General features: G+C 40.8%; 1 protein-coding gene across 1 annotated transcript in view; it reads right to left on the reverse strand.

The window, feature by feature from the left end:
- MOB3B (MOB kinase activator 3B) overlaps positions 1-20517 on the reverse strand; it is a 103669-nt gene that overhangs the window by 39140 nt on the left and 44012 nt on the right. The gene's annotated exons all lie outside the window — the stretch shown is intronic.

Consider the following 20517-nt stretch of genomic DNA (forward strand, 5'->3'; position numbering starts at 1 on the left):
TGACAGCAACAGCTTAACATGGCCATGGAAGTGGGCCTGTTCAAAGAACAACAGCACTAAACTCATACGCTTTCACAGCAAGTTCATTGCTAGTAACTGTAACGAGATAAAACTGATGGTCTGCAAAGACCAAGTACTTTATTTTCTCTCCTTAGATCATATAGCTCTGTCAGGACAAGAGCAAAACACTATCAAAACATTTAATTTCTAACAATAGTTACAGCTTGTGTTCAAAAACTCTTCCAACAAACATGCTATACTGAAGGCAAAAACCCAGACAGAATAGAAGTGGTAAGAAGAAAGAGATGGCTGTTGTACTCCATCCGGCCATAACAGACTGATACTACAGTGTAGTTCAACATGCAGTGCATAGAACTTCACATAATAATTTCTGCACCAAGTCATACTTTCTGGCTATACCATGGTTAGGAACTCACTCATAGTTTCCCAGAAATGTCACCTACTGCATTAACAAAAAATTAGTAAATAAATAAAAAAAAATGTTCAACAGCAGCACTGCATTAGTATGGATGGTCCATTGTTATACATTCTACTACAGCTTCTAAATGCCTGCTTACGGAAACTGAGTTAAGTTTACCCTAAACCCAAAGGATACAACTGCACTGCTCTCCGCAGGCTCGAGGTTATTGTTAATCTGTTTATTTCTCCCCTGAAAGCATCATGGTGATTTGAGTCTTCCACTCCTGCTCCTGATTCAGAACACTTTTTCAGCAGGACTCTTCCCAGGACAATGTGTTTATCAGTCTCCAAGCATGGTCAACATATCCAAACACTTTGAAGGCTGCAAGATATGAAAAAAATAACTGACTTTGTGCACCGACCTCTCCAAGGACTTAGAAGATCATGCTGCCTTAGGGAGTATGAGGAACTCTTACAGCACCATCACGAGTGTTCCTCCATGGACATTTTTCCTTGCAGCACTTCAGCTCCTGGAATCATTTGGCTATGTGAAAAACTGGGCTGCTATTACATACATGTATACAAAAAATCTTTTAATATATATCCCAGAATTAAATGCAAGGTTTGAGCCTTCTTGATTGTGCAGGAAAAAAAAGTTTGAAACATGAACACTAAAGACAAGATCTAAAATACTAAAGAAAATAAATTCACTTAAAAATCTGCTTTTTTTTTTTCAGTTAAGGTAGACTGAAGGTTCAGTCAAAAGGTGCCTTTTAAGTTGTGTTTAACTTTGCATACAAGATGACTGAAGAGCACCCAGAGATATCACACAGACCCCACTGTGGGTTCATTCATTCAAAATTTGCTATGGATGGTCCTTTACAAAAAACTTTGCTTCTGTTTTAGAGCTCCTCCAGACCATCATTGAGTCACAGTTAAGTCCCAGCAAAGGTGTTGCTGGCACTGTGGAGAGTATCACTTAACAACCAGGCAAATGGAAGAAAAACAAATATACGTACAAATATGTATTTTTAAAAAAAAAAAAAGCAAGCTTTCCCTAAGTATAAATAATGAAGTAATATGTGCAGTTTTTAATACTCTCATTTCCTTTCTGGCAGTAAACTTTGGTTTAGAATAAAGGCCACATCAATCCCTGAATCTGAGATGTTGGCACCCTGCCAATTAAAAAAAAGAAAAACCATCTGTTTACAGCACAGATGTTTACAGGGTGCACTACTGAGCTCTAAAAGCAGCTGCAGTATCTCCGCTGAACTTTCTGATGCAAAAAGGAGAACATGTAGCAGCTCTAGAAATATCAAAAAGAGAAATCCCAGACTAAAATATGTAGCTTCATTAGTCAGTATACAGAGAAACCTTTCAGATACACTTTACCTTTAAATTACTGTTTTCAGACAAAATTAAGTTGTTCTATCTGAAAATATACAATTAAAACTTTCTCTTTAATTTTTCCGACAAAACCTCTGTGAGACAATGAAGTTAAATTCTGTCATTCTGATTTGTAATTGCTTTACAAAGCCCATAGCATGGGGGGAAAGAGCAGATAATATGACCTCCAAGGCAACTTCCCTAAACTATTCCTTGAGTGTGTGAGATTCCATTAAAGCATCACATTCCTGTTGTTAGAAAGCTTGGAGGATCAGTAAAAACAAAAACCACCTAATATAAGGAGACCTATGGCAAGATTCCCTAATATTACCACTACCCATTTCAAGTCTTTGCTCTTAGGTGTTTACCTGAAGAGGGGTGCATGTAAACACAGGCTTAATATCAAATAAAGAAGGTAGGGCTTTGTCGAATCACTTGTTCCACCTGCTTTGTACTTTCTTTCTTTTTTTCATTCTCTCTTTTGCTCTACTGCCTTTGTATTCTTCTCATGTTAGCATGAAAATATTGCTTCATGCAAGTCGTGGATAGTAAAGCTCTCTTTAGCTTTGCCAGCCTCTAAGGCTGGCCCCTCTCTTCCTTCCCTCTTAATGTCTTGTATAAAAGAAAACTTTCTAAAGTTAAATTATTCACCTAAGAGTCTGATTTAGTTTTGATGACTTACCAAATTTATTCATTAGCTTGATTATTTTGGTGAATTTTCTTATGGCTGTATATTTATTTAGCTTTTCTATCCATCTGCAACTTGTATTATTCTCTGTGTGATGAGAAAACTCTGAACATCTTGTTCTAGCAAAATACCAGAAAAAACTAACAACAGTATTTATTCTTAGACACTTTGGGCCTGGTTTACATAATTTGAATGTGAGGACTGGCAAAACTGTAACTGATTTAATTAGGTTATTCTTACACTTCTAACCGCTACAATGCGATCAAAATAAGCAGCGTAGATTAAAACTGCCATGACGTTTAAATGCACACTGCTTAGAACTGGAAGGAAAACAATGAGGTTGCTATACTACAGTATTTGCAAAGTTCCCCACAAAAATACAATCCCCAGGAAGAAATGGAACAATTATTCTGCATTGAGACTTTCTGAATAAAGCTTTACAAAGACTCTACAAAGACTCCATTTAGGATGCCGCATAGAACGCCTAACGATAGTTATTTCTCCTGCAAGGACAAAATTAGTACGCATGGAAGCCCAGGAAGATTATGGCCAGAATTCCCTGTGATTCCTGGAACTTATCCAAGCACAAAAAAAAAAAAAAAAAACAAAAAAAAACCAACTGTGATCATTATCGCTGGTCCTGTACAGCAGCAAAATGTACTGCCTGACTGAATACTTCGAAGGAGGAAAGTGTACTTCAAGAAGTCAAAAAAATTCTTAAACAAGTTGGTTGCTTTGTTCCTATAAAACAAGAGGAGATGCTACATTACACGATGGCTGCTAAACACCTACCTTTGTAAAGTGGCAAAGCTTCTTAAAGTAATTCAGTACACAACATGACAAGTACAAGCTATATGGGATGCCCCAGTGTAACAAACATTTCTCACTGCAGTGTTACAAAATTTCCTATCTATTAGCCCCTTGAAAATCTAAGAGAAGCATTAGTAACACAGCTAATATGAGGGGGAAAAAGCCTGTTGCAGTCAGTGCTCAGTGTAGCGCTACATCAGTAACACAGACCATCTACTACACTGCCAAACATAACAGAGATTTTCAGCTTACCATCCACAACTGTGTCTGTCTTCTCTGAAACTTACAGTTCAGCCAGACAGACCACAGGGCACAGCAAATCAATTGGCTGTTACCACTTAAACCTGCTGCTCTGCTCCCTTCACAAACCTTGCTATTATTATTATACATATATCTGATTTACTTCTAAAAGTTAAATCTGAGCTTGTTCACCGTAATGTGCTGAAAAGTGCTGCAGTCTGGGTACCGGTTCACAAGCAGCCACAGGGGAAGGCACTACCTGTCAGAAGGGCACAACAGACAACCAAGAACAGCAGCAGCTTGGGGTACGTTGCTTCCACTTATTTCTACCTGTTTGTCCAAGCTGAACTAGATGTAGAGGCAAATACATTACATCCAAAAGACTTAATGAAGAATAATCAAATTACTTCATATGTAACAAAAACAATTGTTCTGGTTCAGGCCAGTAGTCTATATATGATGTTTTCTCCTAATGCCCTCCTCTGCCTTGGATCACTTTCTTCTCAAGCGACTTGCTGAGCCTGCTGTGGCTTGTCTTTTCAGTAGCCTGCAATGGATGTCTCTTCAACCTGCCTCTCCAGCTACCCCTCAAATCCACCTGCAGCTACTTACAGCTGCCTTTGACAAGGTGCTCTGCAGTCTGCCAGGTGCTGTTTCTTGCATGCCTCACTCTCCCTGGTGAATTCTTCGTTGGAAGAGGTAGTAAACAGGCAAACCCTGCCTGCAACGCTGTTAACATTTCCTACTCATCAGCTCACCTCTTTTCTAAGGACACATCTCTAGGGCAACTCCTCTGTTCCTAATTCAGAGGCATTTCAATACCTTTGCTCATCCTCATTGCCCTCTCTGAAACTTTTCCAGTTTTAACACTACCTTCTCCGTGATGAGAGAACTGCAAAAGGTGTGAGAGAAACAGGGATTTACACAACTGCATAACGATGATTTTTGTTTTGCTCACAATTTATTTCCTAGTAATTCTTAACATTTTGTTGGCACTGAACTGTCTTTCTTAATCTGCATAGTAACGGTCACCTGCGAGACGGTAATTTTATACAGAAATCAGGACTGTTTTCCCACATGCATCACTTCTTACTTTTCCACACTGAATTATATCTGCTTTTTTATTGCCCAGTTACTGTCTCACAGTACTGCCTTCTGAAATCCTTCAAAGCCAGTCCCTCTCCTGCTACCTCAAATAACTTTATAACATCATTAAATGTTATCACCTCATTACTCACTCTTTTTCCAGCTTACCTATGACTATGTTAAGCAATAGAAGTCCCAGCGTGTTAGGCTGCAGAACTGCACTGCTGACCTTTGCTTTGTTGGACCTCTTACCCTTTGCTTCCTTTTCTAGCCAACATTTTACGCATTTACCACCTGCAGTCTCAATATCACAAAGTAGATTTTAGTATGTAAATAATTACATCATGATCAAGAGACCACTTTTTTTTTTTTCCTAGGGGTTTCAATAAAAAAAAGGATAAGGAACAAGAACTAGAAAAGTCCTTCGTATACAGTGTTCTTCAATTGTGTTTGTTCTTAAAAGAAAACAGAAAAACCCTCTACATATTAGGAGGTAAACTGAAACAGTTTATGTGACAAGGGGCAGAAAGTGAGTCAAAGCAAAGCAAGTCACTCTGAAACAAATTTTCCAGGGAAAGATAAAGTAATGTACATAAGAAAATGACTCTATGATGAAACTGAAAACAGACACAGTTTTTTGAAACCCTTTCTGTTGTCCATAGCCATACCTGTGTTATCATGTCCAGTTACACAGACTATTATCAAAATGCAGTCATACAGCCTAAATTATTCTGTGATTCTGCAGTTATGCTGCTATGGAGCTCCACTGTAAACACAACCACATTAGGAGGTGAGGAAACCTGTTCCCATCTGCAAACCTGGAGTTGTACTGGCGTTACACGGTTCAATTCCCACCTGGAGTTGTACTTCAATAGCTGTAGGAGTACTTTGACAGAATAATTTAGGGTGCCAGACCTAGACCAAAGAGTACTGAATATAGTTATCTTGACAGGTTCAGAGAGCAATTCCTTCCCCAAAAGCAGGAGAGGAACACACATACATTTCCACTTCAGACCAACAGCACAGACTGGAGACTGGGAACAGACTCGGGGGTGCAGATAACTTAGGTATATGCTCAACAAGGTTTTTTGTACCTTAGTGAAGGCAGAATGTGACTCTTGACATGGACAACTTGTTTGCTCATTGCTGGAAGAAGACTGAAAGTTAGTTATCACTGGAAAAGTTTGTAAATGCCTGTTTAGTAGTCCGAGGCCAGAAATCTAGCGGGTAACAGTTTATCACAATATGTAACATGTAATAAGACTGAAAAGGAGTTGCTCAATTTTAAAGTGTAGGACTCCAAAAGAAAAACTATAAAAAAAAATATTGGGGACTTCGAATTCTCTGAAAGAACAGAGTTTTAATGAGACCTGTAACTCTGTGAGTGGCCTCCATAGCTATACCACCTCATAGTGCTGAAAAGCAGGTACAGTTCCTTAGCTGTTGCTATTTCAGGTAAGCTTTTGTGGGTTTGATTGCAGGATAAAGCAAGAGATGAAATAGCTTTCAAAGGAGGCTCTAATTCGTTGCAAGATCTCTGCAGTTGCCTGACACACGACTCTTTGCCAAAGCAGAAATCCAGTTTTGTTGTCCCATGCTACGTCCACCCTAAACTGGGTTTGGTGCACTACAGTGGTACTGGTGTATGTCTGAGGATCCCACCTGTTGGAGAAATTTTCCCGGACCTTTAGGACAGCTTTGGCTAAGCAGTGAATACAGACTGCAGCTGGTGAAAAGAACTGTGCTCTTCTCTGTCTTTCAGCCTATACACGCTGAACTACTTCCAATTACAGAAATAATTATCCTAATGCTCCCAGTTATGCCATATAGAATCAGATTTTAGATTCAGACATCTTACTGGAAGTCAATGACATCTGTCAGAGCCTGACTCTGTTCTCTCTATATTTACAAAACCCAACAAGATGATGAAAAATGTCAGGAGAAATTGCAGTACCAAAAAACCAAGATCCTGACAAAAGAAACATAACTTTTGTAAATTAGCCCTGTAAAAACTCACATAAAGAAAAGTCTGCCCAAAAAAATCAAGGAAGGTGTCATCGCCACCAGTATTTACTCTGAGAATTTAAAGATTTTAAAATTTTATTTAAAGAGGAAGTGTTAAGACATATTTTAAATGAGATGAAAAGAAGTTTTGTGTGTGTTAACAGCTGAGCCCTCATAAAAGGAGACATGCCAGGGTACGCTTGGATAGATGACAGGAGAGGCAACAAGGAAATCGTTCATTTTATCTGAAGGCTACATTCCATGTGACAATTTTTTCATCTTGAATAATTAAATCCTTACTTCTTTCACTGTAAAGCTTCTCAGCTCATGTGCAAGCATCTGCAGCTTCAAAATGAAGTCCTCAGTGTCTTGCAAACCGAATGTCTGCAGAGGTGTGGACTATGCAAAACTAAAACTTTATTGCCATCCTGGTGGCAAATGTCCACACGAGTGAATAACCTCGACTTAGAATCACAGAATGATAGAATGGTTAGGGTTGTAAGGGACCTTTAAAGGGCATCTAGTCCAACCCCCCTGCAAAGGAGCAGGCACATCTCCAACCAGATCATGTTGCTCAGAGCCTCATCCAACCCTGGCCTTGAATGTTTCCAGGGATGGGGCATCCACCACCTCTCTGGGCAACATCTTCCAGTGTTCCACCACTCTCATTGAAAAATTTTTTTCCCTTATAATCAGTCTGAATCTTCCTCCTTCTATCTTAAAATCATTACCCCTTGTCGTATCAGAACAGGCCCTGCTAAAGAGTTTCTCCACATCTTTCTTATAATCCCCTTTAGGTACTGGAAGACTACTATAAGGTCTCCTTGGAGCTTCATTTGTGGGGGTTTTTTTCTCTCTTTTGCTGTTGTTGGTTTTTCAGAAGGCAATTAAATTACTGTACTCTTTTTTTCATTTTCTTGAAACCTGTTGCTGTGCCTTGGGATAGTTTCAAATGCTTGTCATCTCTCCACCAAAAACATATAGCTAGCTAACTGGCAACTAACTAGCTCAACTTACAATACAACCTGAATATTAAAACAAGCCCTGATTTTTATTCAAAAATTTTGGGGTTGGATGTGATGGCTACCGTGACGTAAAGAGTTTTTAAAATATGCCTGTTCAAAGACAAATTATAAAGTATTTAAAGGAACTGTAAGTGTAAATGAAACACAAAATGAGCATAAAGTTTTACATTCCTTACATTCACTTCAAAGGAGAACAGAAGGATGTATCTTTGGCCCAAACTTTACAACTGCTCTTTTCTTCACCAGGAAAATTTATGGGCAGAAATTCCCAATACAGTAGAAAACTGGAATGAGCAGAACAGCGAGTCACCATGAAGATACAATAGTGTGACTGCCATTTGTGAGATCCTCATTCTTGCCAGAAACCCCTGGATCAAAGAATGTTTTGACACCTCTGAGACAATCTCTGCCCATCTGGATTGCTGGAAAACAGTACTTTCCTCTTTTCTTACACTTTTCTCCCATGGACATCCTCTACTGGGCTGGATGGATTCTTGCTTTGAACTTTACAGCCTCTCTTCTGCAAATTGTGTGCTGAAAATCCATGGATCTGGAACAAAAGTCTCAAAAGACTGTAATCTTGTAGGTCCCGAGTAAACAAACACCTAGGCAAAACATTTCTCTGATCTGCAATTTTAATTCCTCCAGAAACTCTGTCAAGCATGCCACTAGAGGGCTAGAAATGAATGGGATTGGTTTCAATTTCCTTAACTCTAAATGCATACACGAAGATAGGGGTTTAGGAATAGATCAAGAGTATTTCTGGAATCACTGACACTACCTGTTTTTGGATGCACCAGCAAACCACTGTTTAATCCAAGAAATATCACTTCCACTCAGAATTTCCTAACTGTGTAGCTACTCATACATTACATAGACTACTTTGATTACCTGAGCTTTGGTCTCTTATTTGACAAATGAAATAGTAACATTTGCCTTGCTTTATAGGGCTCTTCATCAATTAGATCTTAAAAAAAAAAAAACAAACCAAAAACAAGCCCTAAAATTCCAAGAGAAAGGCAGTCATGGTGTGCAACTAATTTGAGAGTATGCAAATTCTAAACAGATATACTGTTTTAATGCCCAAATAGTCACTGGCACTTTTCTGAGAGGTCTGATGTCATCCAGCATGCAGTTTGTTAGCCTCTCCATTGCTAAGTACTACAGCTTCAAGCTTTAGGGATTTGTCTATTAGAGGGCTGAGTTCTTCCTATTAAGGCTGATTAGAGCTGATGCTGCACAAACTACAGTTACCATTATTTCACCGTGCTAATGTCAACAGTTATATATTTATGGGTAAACTATAATGTTTCTCAGTCCAGCTGAATATCCACTTCTTAAAAGAAAAGGTCCTTCTAAGGCACATGGAGAGCAAGGAGGTGGTTGGTGACAGCCAACATGGCTTCACCAAGGGCAGATCGTGCCTGACCAATTTGGTGGCCTTCTATGACGGGGTGACGGCATCGGTGGACAAGGGACGGGCAACGGATATCATCTACCTGGACTTGTGCAAGGCATTTGACACTGTCCCGCACGACATCCTTCTCTCTAAACTAGAGAGGCATGGGTTCGATGGGTGGACCACTCGGTGGATAAGGAGTTGGCTGGATGGCCGCACTCAGAGAGTGGTGGTCAACGGCTCAATGTCCAGGTGGAGACCGGTCACCAGTGGCGTCCCTCAGGGGTCCGTGCCGGGCCCGGCCCTGTTCAACATCTTTGTCGGCGACATGGACAGTGGGATAGAGTGCACCCTCAGCAAGTTTGCCGATGACACCAAGCTGTGTGGTGCCGTCGACTCGCTGGAAGGGAGGGATGCCATCCAGAGGGACCTGGACAGGCTGGAGAGGTGGGCCCGTGCCAACCTCATGAAGTTCAAGCAGGCCAAGTGCAAGGTCCTGCATCTGGGTCGTGGCAATCCCAAGCACAAATACAGGCTGGGCGGGGAATGGATTGAGAGCAGCCCTGAGGAGAAGGACTTGGGAGTGCTGGTAGACGAGAGGTTCAACATGAGTGGGCAATGCGCCCTTGCGGCCCAGAAGGCCAACCGCATCCTGGGCTGCATCAAGAGGAGCGTGGCCAGCAGGTCGAGGGAGGTGATTCTCCCCCTCTACTCTGCCCTGGTGAGACCCCACCTGGAGTACTGCGTCCAGTTGTGGAGCCCCCAACACAAGAAAGACATGGACCAGTTGGAAAGGGTCCAGAGGAGGGCCACAAAGATGATACAAGGGCTGGAGCACCTCTCCTATGAGGACAGGCTGAGAGAGTTGGGGCTGTTCAGCCTGGAGAAGAGGAGGCTCCGGGGAGACCTGATAGCGGTCTTCCAATACCTCAAGGGGGCCTACAGGAAAGATGGGGAGAAGCTGTTCAGTAGGGCCTGTTGTGATAGAACAAGGGGTAATGGGTTTAAATTAGAAGGAGGTAGGTTTAGATTAGATATGAGAAAAAAATTTTTTACAATGAGAGTTGTAGAGCACTGGAACAGGTTGCCCAGAGAGGTGGTGGATGCCCCATCCCTGGAATCGTTCAAGGCCAGGCTGGATGAGGCTCTGAGCAACCTGATCTAGTCAGGGATGTCCCTGCTTCTTGCAGGGGGGTTGGACTAGATGACCGTTGAAGGTCCCTTCCAACTCTAACTATTCTATGATTCTATGATTCTATGATTCTTTCCACACCCAGATGAGAGTTTTGTCTTTCAAAGACAAGTTGCTCATTGTCCTCCCTTTCCCCTTCCAACAATTAACAAACTGATTATTTCCTTCTCGATCATCTCTGATTCCAGATGTCTCGGCAACCTTCCTGTTGTTTCTCGTGAGTCAAAGTACCACTGACTCACATGATGAGAATGAGACTCAAGTTTCTACTGTATATTTTCAAGCACATGAAAGGGCACAGCCCTCCTAGAGTTACTCAGACTTTTGACTCACTGTGAGATGGAAAGAAGAAAAAAAACCTCTGTGTCAGCATTGTCAGGAAAGCCTACTTCTCTCCATACTGTGTTGCTGAGATGCTCTGAGCATTTGTCAGGTCTTTTCTAATCTTTGAATTTGCTGTAAGTGGGTATTTCTGCTCAGTCATACCATTAGGTATCATGGCCTCCATTTAGCCACTATTCCAGGGATTCTAAGCACAGCTCAGAGGATTTTCCAAGTAAAGCAAAACTTTTGAAAAGGGAGACTCAGGAAAGACTACAGAGATCTGTGTTTTAGGAAATTCCTGTATCCGTTTGCATGTGGAGGCACCAACTACTGTGATGCATCATCTACTGGAGTGTGACTTGTGTCAGTTTTCAGGGAAAATGGAACAATTTAGACCTTGGCTTTGTGGTTTTCTTTACTTGAAAACCATTCTTTGAGGTTAAATGGGACTTGTACGAACAGTGACAAACACTGAAAATTATTTTATATTCCACAGTCCGTAAATTTTGTGGCACATGGCCTGCTATAACCAAAGAATTTTTACTGTAAGAGTTGTTCATCCCTGTGACACAGAGCTTACAACTCAGCCTGAGAATGACTATCAGGCTACAGCTTCTGGGGCCACCGTCATTAACGTGAGTTACAGCGTAATGACAATTGCCTGGCATCTCACAGTGTACTGCTTAGGCACATGGAAGCTACGCTAACCATCAGTGGAGGGGAAGGGAACTGACCAACCTGACCTGGAATGTTTCCAGGGATGGGGCATCTGCAATCTCTCTGGGCAACCTCTTCCAGTGTTTCATCAGTCTCATTGCAAAAAATGTCTTCCTTATGCCTAATCTAAATCTATCCTCTTTTAGCTTAAAACCATTACCCCTTGTCCTATCGCAACAGGCCCTGATAAAGAGTTCCTCCCCACCTTTCTTGTAGGCCCCCTTGAGATACTGGAAGACCGCTATAAGGTCTCCCTGGAGCCTTCTCTTCTCCCAACTCTCTCAGCCTGTCCTCACAGGAGAGGTGATTCAGCCCTCTCATCATCTTTGTGGCCCTCCTCTGGACTCGCTCAACCAGGTCCACATCCTTTTTACGTTGAAGGCTCCAGAGCCGGAAGCAGTGCTCCAGGTGGGGTCTCACCAGGGCAGAGCAGAGGGAGAGAATCACCTCCCTCGACCTGCTGGCCACTCTTCTTTTGAGGCAGCCTAGGATGTGGTTGGTTTTCTGAACTGCAAGCCCACATTGCCAGCTCATGTTGAACTTCTCATCAACCAACACCCCAAAGTCCTTCTCTTCAGGGCTGCTCTCTTCCATTCTGTGCCTGGTCTGTATTTGTGCTTGTACAAATAATATTGATAAAGTTTAATGGTTTTTCCCTGCAGTGTTATCAGAACAAACACTGTGCTTACAAATGTTTCAGATTATCTGAATATGTAATTTTTGGTTTTGTGTTTAAAGAGTAAAGAATCACAGAATCATTTAGGCTGGAAAAGACCCTTAAGATCATTGAGTCCAACTGTAAGCCTAACATTGCAAGTCCACCACTAAACCACATCCCTAAGCACCACATCTACACATACACATATTTTAAATACCTCCAGGGATGGTGACGCCACCACTTCCCTTGGCAGCCTGGTACAGTGGCTGATAATCCTTTCAGTTAAGTGATTTTTCCTAATATCCAATCTAACAGTCCTTTGGAGCAAGTTGAGGCTATTTCCTCTCATCCTATCAGTTGTTACCTGGGAGAAGAGATTGACATCCACCTCACTACAACCTCCCTTCAGGTAGTTTTAGAGAGCGATTAGGTCTCCTCTGAGCCTCCTCTTCTCCAGACTAAACAATCCCAGCTCCCTCAGCTGCTCCTCATAGGACTTGTGTTCTAGACCCTTCACCAGTTTTGTTGCCCTTCTCTGGACATGCTCCAGCACCTCAATACCTTTCTTGTAGTGAGGAGCCCAAAACCGGACACAGTATTTAAGACGCAGCCTCACCACTGCCAAATACAAAGGGACTCACTTTCTGAGTCCTGCTGGCCACACTATTTTGACACAAAGGCTCACATATGGCTTTTATCAACACAATGTTTTTTTAATCATGTATTTTTCAAGTACACATTTGACTTTCCTCCAATAAGACATGAGGACCTCATTCAAAAGAAACTAACAAGTTTTCCCTGTTAAGGTTTGTAATTTTGCTCTATTTACATACTTTATGTGAATATAGAAGACCAAAATTCAATTTGAAAAGAAGTGGCCAAACTTATTGATGCATAATACTGCTGGCTGAAGTGAAGACATTGTCCTTGTTTTAGGTTTTCCAGAAGTTACCTTAGAACCACACTACTGTAAGCATTCCAGCCATTCCACAGTGAAGTTAAACTAAGCTTGTACTTTAAAGAGGACTAAATTATTTTATTTTTATATCTTTTTGACAACACTTTATCTAATGATTGTTACCCTATGTCTGGGGTACTTGAAGACTCCACTGACACGTCTCTTCGCTTGGCTAGATTCTGCATAAAACATGCCCAAAAAGTACCAGTGTTGTCCTCAAAAGATTGATCTTAAGGGTGAAAAAACCTCTGGGAGTAGGAACTACCATGAATTTTCTACAATATTTCCAAGCTTACATAACAACTTAAATTTGGCAATACAAACGTAGGCAAAAAGGATCCACTAAGAAAGTTTATATTTGCAAATCTTATTTCGTTTTGGTTCCAAAAAATGAACCAGCAAAGTCATTATGATCTGTAAATGCTACTCCTACACATATTCTGCTTTGCAGCATATCAGACAAAGCCTGTTTTATAAGGTTTCAAATAAGGAGCTATTCTCCTTGCTCATCAGGGAAAGGAATGCACACAACAGTGTGGAATGCAGACTACTTAGTTCACAAAATCCCACTTTCCAAGGTAAAGCATGTTTAAAATATTGAGTTTCCCACACTTTTGAGTCGGGCACGAGCTCAACCCCAGTATGCCATAGACTTAGTACACTGTAGATATCAGCTGTGCTGTGAAGGTAGCTAAAGAGAAAAGCCTACAAGTTCAGTTAGGGTTGAAGCTGTGGTTGTGGACTTGCAGATCCTCTGAGAGACTAATTTGAGTAAAGTCCCACAGTGCATGCAATCACAATGTGCTGGAGAGCTGAATTCCTCAAGAACAAGGGACTTGGCAGCTACAGGACAGACAGACCACTCTAGTTCCCATGTGGGACTAGATGACCTCTAAAGGTCCCTTCCAACCCAAATGATTCTATAATTCTATGACATGCTACCACTTAACTTTTTGGGCTTGCTTTTTTTTTTTTTTTAAAGTTTCTGTAGCATGGAGAATGGAAGACGAAATCTGCTGAGATCTACTTTTTTACATGTTAGTAAATGTGCTTTTTAGCCCTTAATAATAGCCGTAATACAGAAAACCTGGTATATGAGGCTTCAGCCTTCTAATATGCATTCTCCAGGTGAGGCAGCTTCATACCAGCAGTGCCAAATCCTCATGGAAAAGCAGATAATGTGCTAAAGAATTTGTGCTTACTTACTGTTGCACATATTTTCTATTATGATTAGAACTAGACTGAAGAATGGGTTCATATATATATATATATATATGAGCTGGAAGTAGACCTTTATGTCCCTCAAGTGGCACATCTAGCATCAGGTCAAGAGGGTACACTGGGGAAGACAGCTTTGGGAGCAGTCACTTGTTAGTTGACAATGACTGGGCTTAAGGATTGTCTAGACTACTCCCATGCTTCAGTTCCTGTATAAGCAGAATGCCTAGACTGCTCAAGGCATTTTAGATACTAGACAAAAATAGGGAATCAAATTGCTTCAAAGTATAATCAGTTAGCAAGAAACTAATGCAATGCTAAGAAGGCCAGATAGCTACCTAGTAAACTACACCACTCATCATACAGCTGGGGCCAACACAATTTTTATCAATCTTCTTTGAGGGTACTCTTGAAGGGGTACTGCATTTATGGGTTGATTCATCTGCCAGCTTAGTTTACATAGAAGCATCTGTTAGATCTTGAACTACAGGAACAAAAAAGATGGAGAGGAGGAAGAAGCTCTGACATGTAATTTAGTTGTAAAATATCTACCTGATATTTCCCAAGTACATATATTTCAAGATATGAGACTTTCTAAGAGGATAGCTGTGCTGCTGCTGCTATGACTGCTGTAACATAAACACAGAATTCACAAAGTTTAATGACTGTAAAAAAAAAAGAAAAAGTCTGCAAGACATAGACTACATTTCATTTGCACAAGAGATTAACTCAAAGCTCTTCGCAAGCACGTCCATGCTGAAGGAGGGACCAAAGAAGGGCAGCAACAGTGAAAAGAAGATAAGCTTTAAAGAACAAAATTCTTCAGACCAAATCCAGCATTGGTATGACAGGTCTAAAGATCAAGCAGAAAGGATTGTTTGGAACTTACAACAGTCTTCAGCTGGTAGCCTACAGCTATATGCATCCACCACCAGGTGACTGAATGACTAGCTAATAACCAGCAATCTGACCCCTCCCTTCAGCCCCTGGCAAAGTTTTGTCTTAAAATGAAAGAAACAAACCAGCTGTAGAGATTGTAATTTATTTTTTTTTTTGGCAGCGCAAGCATGCATGAAGCAACAGCAGTTCCTAGGAAATGCAACTGCAATGGCTGCAAAGGATGAAGAAAAAGTACATGCAGCAAATGCCAGCAAACACCACTTGGTCCACACCATGGGCACCTCTTCATGCTTTGGAAGAGCAGTTAAGGCAGGGACAGTTGTAAGACAAAGTCAATGATGTTGAACACTCTCCCCACATTTCTACAGGCTGTATTGTGAAAACGCCTTTCCTCAGTAAAAGTAGTTGAGGAGTCTCTGTTCACACTAACCAGCCAGCTGCTTCCCTGCCCCTGCAGAGAAGTGCCCCAAGTGGTAACTATTATTATTGGCTACAGAACCACAAAAATTCTACCACAATATTAGTAAGAAATAATTTTTAAAGTTTAGTTCTTGATTTAGTGGTTGTTTTGAATCACATTTAAAAGAGCCCTCCAGAATCTCAGTCGGCTTTTGTAGAGGCACTGTGGTGACATATTGGGCTCCTCTTTTGGAAGTAGCGTCACACACGTGCTCTGTGCAAAAAACTCTGAAGCCGCCAGCTACTAAAATTTACTAGTTAAGCATGGACCAGGCAGCATATTTCTAAAGATACATTAATTTTTCAGCTGGACTCCTAGGCTTTAAACACTTTATAAGTATGTTTTCATTTTGATCAGCCATAACCTGGCTATTTGATTACAGTAACTTAATAACCTTTGAAATCCTCCTCTACAAAAACTCTCATAGCTTAAACGTGATTTTGTACTACCATAAAATGCCAAATTGCAGCTTCTTAAACTGCTTAATCAGTTTCTAATCAATTTAGCTCTTGTTCCTGAAGCAGTCTGTCAGTGTTGAAATTAGAATTAACAATCACAGGACAACTCAGGCTGGCACAGAGGTCTGCATCCCTGCTTTCTGCTGTACGTAGCCATCAGATCAGGTTGTTGAGGGCTTTATCCAGCCTCATCTTGAAAACCCCAAAGGATGGGGACAGGACAACCTCTTCAGGGCCCCTCATAACTTCTTTATTGTCCTCAATGGGAACAGTTTTTCATTATATCAAGTCAGAAAAGAAGTCAATGTTCTCGTTTAACATTTCAGCAGAACTCTCTGTCTTCTGACTGTCTTTTCATTTCAAACTATGGACCTGATGAAGAAATCACATGGTGACGTTCTTTTGTCCCTGTTATGCTGGAGGTCAGATTAGAATAAATTAAATAATCCCCTGTGGCCTTAAATACCAGGATTTCTTTCCCAGTGACTCTTACAACAACAACAACAAAAAAAACCCATTACATTCACTGAAAATCCAAACACGACAGAACTGCTCCCAATTTAAGGCTGCACTGAGCCGGAGCAAAAACCTAAGGCAACTGAATTTGTCTTGTTTGGGAATCAGAGACTGAAGAGAACACAGCAGTAAAGAGCTGCTTGGTTTCTTAGCTCCTTTTTTTTTTTTGACACTGGCAAAACACATCTGATAAAAGCTGACAATTGCAGTTCACCAAAATCTGCAGCAGTCCCAAGGTTTTAATGTTTCCCACTCCAAATTACTTCTTCAGCCTGTTTACCAAAAAGCACAGAGATTAAAAAAGGGGCAGAGTGGAACATACTTTTGAGGCTATGGAGTATGTAGTTATCTATATAAGCCTGGGAAATATATCCCTTGAAAAGCGTTTCAATAGTGAGACTACTAGGTGCCTAGAAGAGCAACTAGTATTTACTGAATAAAAAGAGCTCACCCTAAAGCTAAACAAAATTCCAACACACTACAAATATTCATACTGGAGACGAATATGGACAGCTTCACCAGAGCGGCCTGAGCAGGCATACAGAGTGAACTCTCCTCCGTTCTGTTCCTGATAGCTCTTGTTTCCAGAGCTACCAGACTCTTATATGCCTCAAGTCCACTTAAAATGGATAAAGGAAATTGAGAATAATGGAAAGAAGAACAAGGACATAATCATGTCTAAAATCCTCTACCGGCTATGAGGCCATTTTACAAAAACAGTCTTTAAAGCTTTGCTGTACAAAGAAGTGGTCCTAATACTCAGCACTTGGTTTTGTCACCTGCATACAATTCTTGACAGCTCCTCCGTTCCCATACCAGCTCTCTTTTCTCCTGCCAGCCAGTGCAGTATTAGTGGGAGAGTGGCTGGAGGAAGAGGCTCTTTACCAGCAAATGAACAGACCAGAATGACTGGAGAAAGCAGAGAGGAAATAGCACCAGACCACAGGAAGTACAGTGACCGGTAAGTGGCCAGAGATCATTGTGCCAATGTAAACATTGACAGGGTTAAATATAACATTCATAACAATTCATAACTCAACTGCATTCATGTTTTTTTTTTAACCACAGAGGAGCAACAACAAACCCCAAGGACAAAAAAAAAAAAAAAAAAAAAAAAAGCACCCACTAAGCCTGGCTATCCCTATCCTGAAATTATTTTCCTTGAAAGTTGCTCCTCAATGAAAGCTGCACTTAATCGTATTTCTTGAAATTCTTCTTTAGATAGTTTGCATGAGACATGTCAAATGAAAGAGGACGAATTTAATAGGATTAAACCGAGGAAAATGTGCTCAAGTTTCTGTGGACAACTCCTATGAATCCCATTCTGGATCTTTTCACCAAACTCATTTGCTAATGGAAAGATCAGTCCAAATCCCATCCACAGGACATACACGTTTTTCCAGAGCAATTCTCTGCAGACAATATGCTACAAAGATTCAAAGCAATAAATGAATCTCTTTAAGGTAAAGCCACTCAATGCTTTAAAACTGTTGTACTATTAGTACAAACATACCTAAGCCTGGGGTTTGGTTTTTTTTCACATACGAGTATATAATCTTTCAAGATATATTTCAATTGCTTTAAAGAATGAACAATCATAATTTTCACTATCATTAATTTATCTGAATAAAAATACAGGTTTGCATTAATATGAAGCCCATGATGCATGCAATCAAGGGCTGCTGCAGAACAGGTAGGAACAAACAGGAGCCAACAAAATAACAAAACTTCTCTCTGATTAATTGTGAAAAGCAAAACATGTAATCAAATACATGTTGAGTATGGTACTCAGACAAGCTGGCAGGTAGTATCATCTCCATTTTACAGCTAAGGGATTGATGTGCAAATAAATCAGAAAGATTCCCTTGAACGAACAGTAGCTTACCCAGGAACAGACTCAGACTTACCTTTGACCATTCTGGGTGTCTAAGTAGGGACATACTGAAAGAAGAGGTACGCTAAATTCACTACAGTGTGCATCTCTTTCTGAACTGTAAGACCTAAGGCCTCCCAAGCAATTTTACCAACAGTTTCATACCATAAATTAAATAATACCAAAATCAAGAACATAATGAGAAGTGTGCAGGCGACAACTATGGTATCTGCAACACAGGCTCAAGAGGAGGCGAGTGTGGAATAGGGATGCAAGTGCTGCTCTATTGAATAATGCTCCAAAGGGTACCTACAAAATCTCTTTATGGGGCTGTCCAGTCATCTCAATCTGTAACACAATCATGGTGCATTTCACCACTCCATGAACACTCATGCAGACTTTTCCCCTTCCTTTGGGTCAATTCAGAGTGTGGTGAAGATTTTTCACAGACATCAAGCATTCCTGTTCTGACTTGTATCACAATCCAGCCCCTACAGGCCTTTCCCCTTCCTGAGTTTCTTGAGATTTGATTTAACCTACAGCAGCAGCAGCTGCTGAGAGGAGAAAAAAACAGAAGATTGAGGGTATTTACTGATTCCATTCTTAGGTTTATAATAGGCAATCCTTCAGGATAAAAGTTCCTCCAGATATATCTTACTGCAAACATAAGGGGGGAGCATCTAGAGCTGAAAGCTTGGGTGTTACAGATTGTTTGTTTGAGTAAAGCCCATCAGCATGCCAGTGTGTTACCTGCTCCCCACGCTTGCATACAGACCACACTTTGTGCATATGCAAACCGCAAGAGCACAGAGTAATAATGGAACATTCCAAGATAGAAACTTGATCTAACAAAAGCCTGCAGAAATACCAATGAAGCAAAATCACATACTTCACTGCACCTTCAACCCACCTTCAGTTCCAAAAACCATTCACACTGAAGAAACATAAAACAACAAATGCTTGAGAAATCAAACCCATTTTTTCACTACACAAAATATATGATACTGCTTCCTTTGAAATCCTCCTCCTTCTTGCTGTGCTGGCAAAGCACCAGATTAAAAGATACAGTTACTGCCTTCTTTCTACCTATTAGTGCAGAAAAGAAAAGTGATAGGAACTGGGAAACAAATCACAAGTTTCTCCAGATAAACAGCTGTCAAGGACAAGAATAAGGTATCTCAAAGGTCAGGAAATCATGACAGACATAGCCTCTTGATGTATGATTACTAATGAGATGCAGGCCCTAGCCACACTTAAACTTCAACGTATTCAGCTGAAAAAATTTTAGCACGAGTATTTCGGTTTATTACTCATCTGGGCCAACTACTCACATATAACACCTCACACTTCTTACAGCAAGCTCCCAGCCTTCCCACTTGCAAGTGCAAACTAAAACTGCTACAAATTACGTAAGTATACTGACATCTCTAGTGTATAACTATCTGTCTTTTTTATTACCTGCAGACACAGCTAAAGATTTAGGATGTCTACACTACACCACATGCTCTTCTGCAAAGTCCTCCTAATCTGGAGGGAACTATTCCAGCAAAGATACTTCCACCCACCTGTCCCATTCTTCAGGAAAACTAACTATAGTATTATAAAAGGAAAATTGTGCTACCCTTAACAGCTCTCTCATCTGGACTGTCTCTTTAAACCATAGCACAGCTTGTTAGTTACATATAGTCTCAGAAACATTAATTTGGAGAATAACTAACTTCCTAATTCATGAGTTTTGGATGGGAAGTCAAGAGAGGATGGGAGGGTAGAATTAACTGCATTCGCGACTCTCCACTGCCTTGTACGGCACATAGCTGTACACACCTTCTGAGGTAGGATACCTCTCTAATTAGGCTTTGCTTTCCATCCATTCCGTATCTCCCGAAGTGGCCAGGCAAAGTACAAAGCAGTGCAAACTTGATTAGCTTTCAACAAGCTAATAATGCAATCCTAACCACCCTTAGTGACTAACCTGAGAGGCTTACCAGGGACAAATGCCTAGAATGAAAACATTTTAGGCTAACAAACCCCACCATATCTAGCAGCCACAGTTAACATTTCATACATCTCACAGTATTCATGCAAGACACACTCCTCTTCCTCATCTGCCATTTAAAGGCTTGAATTTTACAATCTCTAAAAATGAGAGTGCTTAGGGCACAGAATAGAAGGCAGTTTATGCTTT

Source organism: Chlamydotis macqueenii, chromosome Z (assembly GCF_036417535.1).
Source record: "Chlamydotis macqueenii isolate bChlMac1 chromosome Z, bChlMac1.mat, whole genome shotgun sequence".
Classification (NCBI taxonomy): Eukaryota; Metazoa; Chordata; class Aves; order Otidiformes; family Otididae; genus Chlamydotis; species Chlamydotis macqueenii.